Source organism: Pteronotus mesoamericanus, unplaced genomic scaffold, assembly GCF_021234165.1.
Source record: "Pteronotus mesoamericanus isolate MK-2021 breed Mesoamerican mustached bat unplaced genomic scaffold, CSHL_Meso_final contig_82, whole genome shotgun sequence".
Lineage (NCBI taxonomy): Eukaryota > Metazoa > Chordata > Mammalia > Chiroptera > Mormoopidae > Pteronotus > Pteronotus mesoamericanus.
Window position 1 is genome coordinate 14,418,012 of NW_026555265.1, and position 6,593 is coordinate 14,424,604.

General features: G+C 37.4%; 1 pseudogene; it reads left to right on the forward strand.

Moving 5' to 3' along the window:
* The first annotated feature begins 212 nt into the window (after window positions 1–212).
* Window positions 213–608, forward strand: LOC129079812 (40S ribosomal protein S26-like; annotated as a pseudogene).
* Window positions 609–6,593: the final 5,985 nt, after the last annotated feature.

Genomic DNA, 6,593 nt, shown 5'->3' on the forward strand with positions numbered 1-6,593 from the left:
TTGAGCTTCCTCATTCATAGAGCTTCTGGTTGCTCTAGCTTCTTATTCCTCTCTCTGCAATAAAGCTTCTCTCTCCCTAAAATAAAGATAATAATACCCGACAGCATGTTTGGAACTGGAGAGCATTATGCTAAGTGAAATAAGCCAGGCAGCAAAGGACAAATACCATATGATCTCACCTATAACAGGAACCTAATGAACAAAACAAACAAATGAGCAAAATAGAACCAGAGGCACTCTCTCGGGTCCTCGCTCCCAAGATAAGGAAGAAATGAAGGAACAACTGTCTCGCCAAGAAGGGCCGCAGCCATGTGAAGCCTGTTCGCTGCACCAACTGCCCGCTATGAGTGCCCAAGGACAAGGCCGTTAAGAAGTTCGTCATTCAAAACATAGTAGAGGCTGCAGCCGTCAGGGACATTTCGGAAGCGAGTGTCTTCGATGCCTATGTGCTCCCCAAGCTGTATGTAAAACTACATTACTGTGTGAGTTGTGCCAGTCACAGCAAGGTAGTCAGGAATCGTTCTCGTGAAGCCCGGAAGGACTGACCACCTCCACCCCGATTCAGACATTCGGGTGCTGCCCCACGACCTCCACCAAAGCCCATGTAAGGAGTTAAGTCCTTAAGGACTGAAGATAAGTTCTCTGGAAAAAATAAAATGGAAATTGTACTTTAAAAAAAAAAAAAAGAGGCATGGAAACAAGGAACAAACTGACAGGGGATCGGGGGGAGAGTAAGGGAGGAAAGAAGAAGAGTCTAGTTAAAGAACAAAAATAAATGACCCACCGACATAGACAACGGGGTGGGGATTGACTGTGGGAGCCGGGGCAGGGGGCAGGCGGGGCAGGCGGGGCATGCGGGGCAGGCGAGAGCAATGGGGAGAATTGGCACAAGTGCACTAGAACAACAGTAAAAAAAGACAGTAATACCATATATGAGATATTTTGAAAAAGTGTGGTTTCCTTTGAAGGCCAATGTTAAAAGAGTCAAACCATTAGTAATTTAAAGAGTGACTCCCAACTTTTCTCACATCACAGAACACATAAAGTTACTGTTTGTACACACAGGGCTGTCTGAGGTCAGACAATCTGCCTGGGTTGCAACCTGCCACTTGAGGACTGAAAGCATAAATGTCTCAGGCAAACTGTAAGTCATTCACATGGAGGCTTTGCTGTCCGGCAGAGGTTCTCAATTTTTTGTGTGGCATGGACCCCTTTAGTATCTGGTAACACCCATGAATCTCTTCCCAGAATATTTTTAATGCATAACATAAAAGTCATATGACTGAAAAGGAAACTAATTTTATTGAAATAGATTTATAAAATATTTTAAAACCAAATGCATGATATAGTATATATGCTTTTCATTAAAGCATTAAATAAGGTCTAGTAACAAAGTCTAGTGACCACCATGATTTCAAAATACTTATGAGTAAAAATAATATTTTAAAATACCTGCAACAATTAAATTGTAATACAAAAATGTTTGTTATTTCTACAAAGGCATTGGTGCTGTTAGTACTAAAGTGGTTTGTGACCTATATTCATAGTTGAGGGAAAAGCTATCTTTCAGTTAGAAGTGAGAGAAAATAAGGACATAATTTTTTTCAAATCCCAACTCAGGGACCCTACATTTTCTCCATGGATCTCAGGTTGAGAACCCTGAATTAAAATAACAAAGTTACAGTAAAAAGAGTCTTCCCTGTTGTTTTCTATTCTTACATTTTCCCAGACGTGCCCCGTGTCTCTTACACCCTTTTCCTGTCCCTTTTCCTGAGTTTCTTGCTGTTTCTTCTCTGTATCTGTCTTCCCTCCCTTCTTTCCTTATTTCCACCTCCCACTGTCTTCCTTCACTTCATTTTCTTTTCTCACTTTCCATAATCCATTTCTTGATACACTCAGCCTGCGAGGGGACCCATGAGGTTAGGCCTCTGAATTGGTCTTCCCTGGCAAACAGTGACGGTTTGGGCAAAGAAGGAAATGCACCTTCAAACGCAGTCAAGGTGTGAGATGGATATAGCTTGCTCCAGACCAGGCCTCTTCGTTTTAAATAAAAGAAAGAAAGCAGCTTCCACAACTCAGAATGAAAATAAGCAATTGTTTGCAATCTTTAATCAATATTCAAATATAATGATATTGAATTTTATATTCAATATAATTAAAGTTATCTCATCTCCAAAATAGAATATTTGTAGACACCATTTTTATCATTTAAAATATCAAGCTCTTCCTATAGAAATTAAGGTTACATTAGCTAATCCCATGAATATAAATTAGTATTAGCAAAATCCTAAAAACTTCTCTGGACAGTCAAAAAGATGGCAGGGAGATTCAAGCATTTAAAATTATTGTCCTCATACCTTAAATACATAGCCATACGCTGGCATTCAAAAGTGTAATAATACTTTACAAACACACACACACACACACACACACACACACACACACACACACACCTTTCTCCTCAAATAATATTCTAGAAACATCTTACATGATTATTCTCCCAGGGGCCACTGTATTCTCTGGTTGGCCTCTGGGCCACTGCAGAATAATCCAGAAGACTATTATTTGGTTGGCCAAAAAGTCCATTTAGTTTTTCTGTAAAATAAAAGACACATTTTTTTTTTCACCAACAACTTTAGTGATTTGGAAATTTTTAGTTTGTCAGCTATCTCCTGCTATTGGCTTCTAGTGTGTACAGACCAGGGGTGCTGCTAAACATCTTCCAATGCATAAGACAGCCCCACAGCAAAGAATTATTTGGTCAAAATATCAATAGTAGCAAGAAACTTCGTAAGCCAATTTTGACACGGTTGATCAGTCACAGCACCTTCTCCCTACACTGCATAAATATTTTTTGCACTTCAGTTGCATTTTTACCTTTCTTGAAATAATAAAGCATAATATGCTGAAAATGTTGATATTTTTTCCATCTTCATTATTAAAATGACTACACAAAAATTAACCAATTTTGATAAGGTGTTTTTAAATGCATGCTGATATGACAGCTGTCACAACAATCTAACAAAATTGTTTCAAATGAAGTTAAAGACAACTAAACACTATTAAAACCATCATATGGAGAAAAACTAAATGAACTTTTTGGCCAACCTAATAAATCCTCCAGTAAGTAGTTAAAGAAAAACACTGAATGAATACAAAAATAAGAGATTTATAAATGAATTTTTTTCTTCAAGTTGTGCTGGATAGATTAAACTTACCAATGAGGAAAGGGGATTCATTTAATGTTAAATATTTCATTTCAGTTAAGCATGTGTTTACACCATATAATGTAATTTTGGGTAAAACTATTTTTGCAACAAAAATTCAGCCACCTGGGTAGAAAACTGTCTAGAAAAATATGATAATTTATAAGAAGGCCGGTTGAGGAAAAGCACTTAATACTATGCTATCTAGTCAAAGAAAATGAGATCTATTCCAATCACTTCATTACTCTGTCATGAAGGTTTTCCTGTTACTTTATACTTAATTCATCATGAGGAAGACCCAATCAGGAGGAAAGCAGAAGCATAAGTGTGAAAGTCGCACTGGCAGTCACAGTTTTTTTCTTCCCAGATGACACATCTTTTTCTAGACTACCTATGTCTCCCTTCCTGTTGTTTCAAGAACAAACAAACATGATGTCTCTGATTCAAATTTTGCTCCTCTGTGTGAGCTTAAGCCTTTACTTTCTTCTAAGTCCCAGTTTCTTCTAACATAAGAGAGAAGTTATGAAAATCAAGATAGACCATCCATATTAAGTTGTTAGTGCTGACACAAGCAAAGTTCTCAATAAACAACATAATGATGGGTTTAGCTGATCCATCCAACTGACCAGGTAATATTTCAAACTATGAGAAGAAACCATAGTTAAATTTTGTATAATGTGGAAGCTTTATTACCTGTTTAGGAATCTGTTTTGTTCTACTTATATTTGGTAAAAATATATACCAATGGTGAGCCAATGCTGTGCTATTTTTTTTTACACACCAAAGTTAGTAGAAGTATAATTTTAACTTCAAGTTTAAGCAGCTCATATTATGCCTAAGACTATATCATCTGCCTTGATACAACATAAAGAGAAACTCTCATCCACTTGGAGAGAGAGAACAGCTATAACGTTGTTTCTCTGAGGGAGAATAAATTAAATTTTTGTCATTTCTGAACTTCAAAATCCAAAGTACATTGGCTTATTCTACAGATTTCCAAAATAATATATTTTTAAGTACTGTTGATCTTTAAAACTAGGAAAATGATTAAAAATCCATCTCCTTTATTTGGTACATTCAAATATAGTATCTATAAAAGCTTTGTGTTATGGTAATAATCCCTTACTATTTCCTCTCTCTCCTTGGTCTATTCATTTATTCATTTCCCATTAATCGTAAAATTGAAATAAAAAGAGAATGAATTTTTTAAAGTCACTTTCCATTCTGAAGCTTTGTTAATTTCTTCTAAGTGCACTTCAGTGCAGTTTTATTTGTATCTAGGGCAGCACACTGGTACAGTGCTATTCGCTATTCCTCCAGATAGAAGCAATTAGCTGGGCTAGCCAAATCCTCCACCTGGCCACCATCAGCATATGCACAGCACCAGGAGAAAACAGGAGGCTGAGTGTTCCTTAGGGCCTGTTTCCAGTGATATTCAAAATCCCCACTTTCTCCATTGGGTCTGTGGTAGTAGAGGCATATTTACGAAACTCTGATTATCTCTGATCTTATTCCCTGCAGACAATGAACACAGTTGTATTTCTATGCTGATATTTCAGTACCACATTTTTTTCTATTTAAAAACTATTTCACTGACAAGGAATCTTTAAAGTTCACTTACTAATTTGGGATTGGTTAATGTTTCTGGGGTGTGTGTGTGTGTGTGCGCGCGTGTGTGTGTGTGTGCGTGTGTGTGTGTTTTAACACCACCGAGAAATTTTCTGTGAAACCAGCTGCATGTCTTACCATTTTCCTCAATTCAGACACTGTCTACCTGGAGATAGTATCAGATCCTACAGGTTAAGGATTCAGTCCTATGAGGCTTGACCCCTCCCCTGCTTCAGATGCCAGTTGCAAGTCCTGGTTGTCACCTGTGCTTTGGACCCACCAGCCATAGGCTGGTGGTTCCCATTACCTCCTCCTTGGGTTTGATTAATTTGCTAGAGCTGCTCAAAGAACTCAGAGAAATATTTTACTTACTAGATTACTGGTTTATTATAAAAGATATAACTCAGGAACAGCCAGATGGAAAAGATGTGTAGAGAAATGTATGTGGGAAGGAGCTCAAAGCTTCTCTGGATACACCACTCTCCCCAAAACTGCACCTGTTCACCAACCCAGAAGCTCTCCAAACCCCGTCCTTTTGGGTTTTTATGAAGGCTTTAGTACATAGTACATAGGGATAATTGATTAAGATCCTTAGCCATTGGCAATTGATTCAACTCTTCACTCCTTTCTCCTCCCTGAGGTCAAGCTGATAGGACTGAAAATTCAAACCTTCTAATCACAAGGTCAGTTCCCCTGGTAACCAGTCTCTATCCTTAGGTGCTTTCCAAAAGTCATCTCACTAAGGTGTGGTTGAAAAGGGTCTGTTATGAATATCAATGCACCTTTATGGCTCTTATCACTCAATAAATTCCAAGGGCTTTAGAACCTTTGTATAAGAATGGGGACAAAAAACATATATATATTTTTTTCTTATGATAAATCACAATACTAGAATTTAATGTTTTGTTAATGTTATGTATGAAAAGTCTAGATGCCGTGGCCAGGTAGCTCAGTTAGTTAGAGCATTGTTCTGATATGCAAAGGTTGTGGGTTTGATGCCCTGGTCGGTGTGGCTCAGTTGGTTGGGTGTCATCCTACAAACCAAAAGGTTGTGGGTTCAGTTCCCAATCAGGGAACAGGCTTGTGTTGTGAGTTTGTTCCCCAGCCAGGGCTCATGCATGAGGCAACTAAACAATGTTTCTGTCTCACACTGATGCTTCTCTCCCTCTTTCACCTTCCTTTCCCCTCTCTCTAGAATCAATAACAGATTTTTTTTTTAAAAAACAAGCAACCATTGAATGCATAAGTGGAACAATAGATGTTTCTCTCTCTCTCTCCCCCTCTCTTTTTGCCTCATTCTCTTTCCTTTTCTCTTTCTCTCTACAGTTAATAAATAAAAGAAAATTTAAAAATTAAATAAAAAAAGAAAGTTTTAAAAGAAACAAGGGTCATCATAGTGTAGCTCAAACAATATTATGACTGTCCAGACTTTGAAAAATGTATAGGTTTTGGATTATGGTTAGATTGTCATTGTATGGTAAGTGAGTAACTCCACACTCTTTTGAATTAGATGTGATAAGTTTGAAGTGTAACTTGATATATTCCTATGTTGAAAATGGCTTTTTCTTTTAGATGATAGCAGCACTAATTTCAAAGTTTTTTTCCCAAAACTTAGCAGAGCATTGTCTCTAATTTTAAAAAAGTTTCACTCCCTAGATGTAACCTGATGAGCACTGACTTTGACACAGAAAAGTTTGATTTTAAAAATTAAATTATACAGATGGGAATCTGGTACCTAAGAGAACAGACATCTTTAACTAAGGATCTATTGTGTCATAT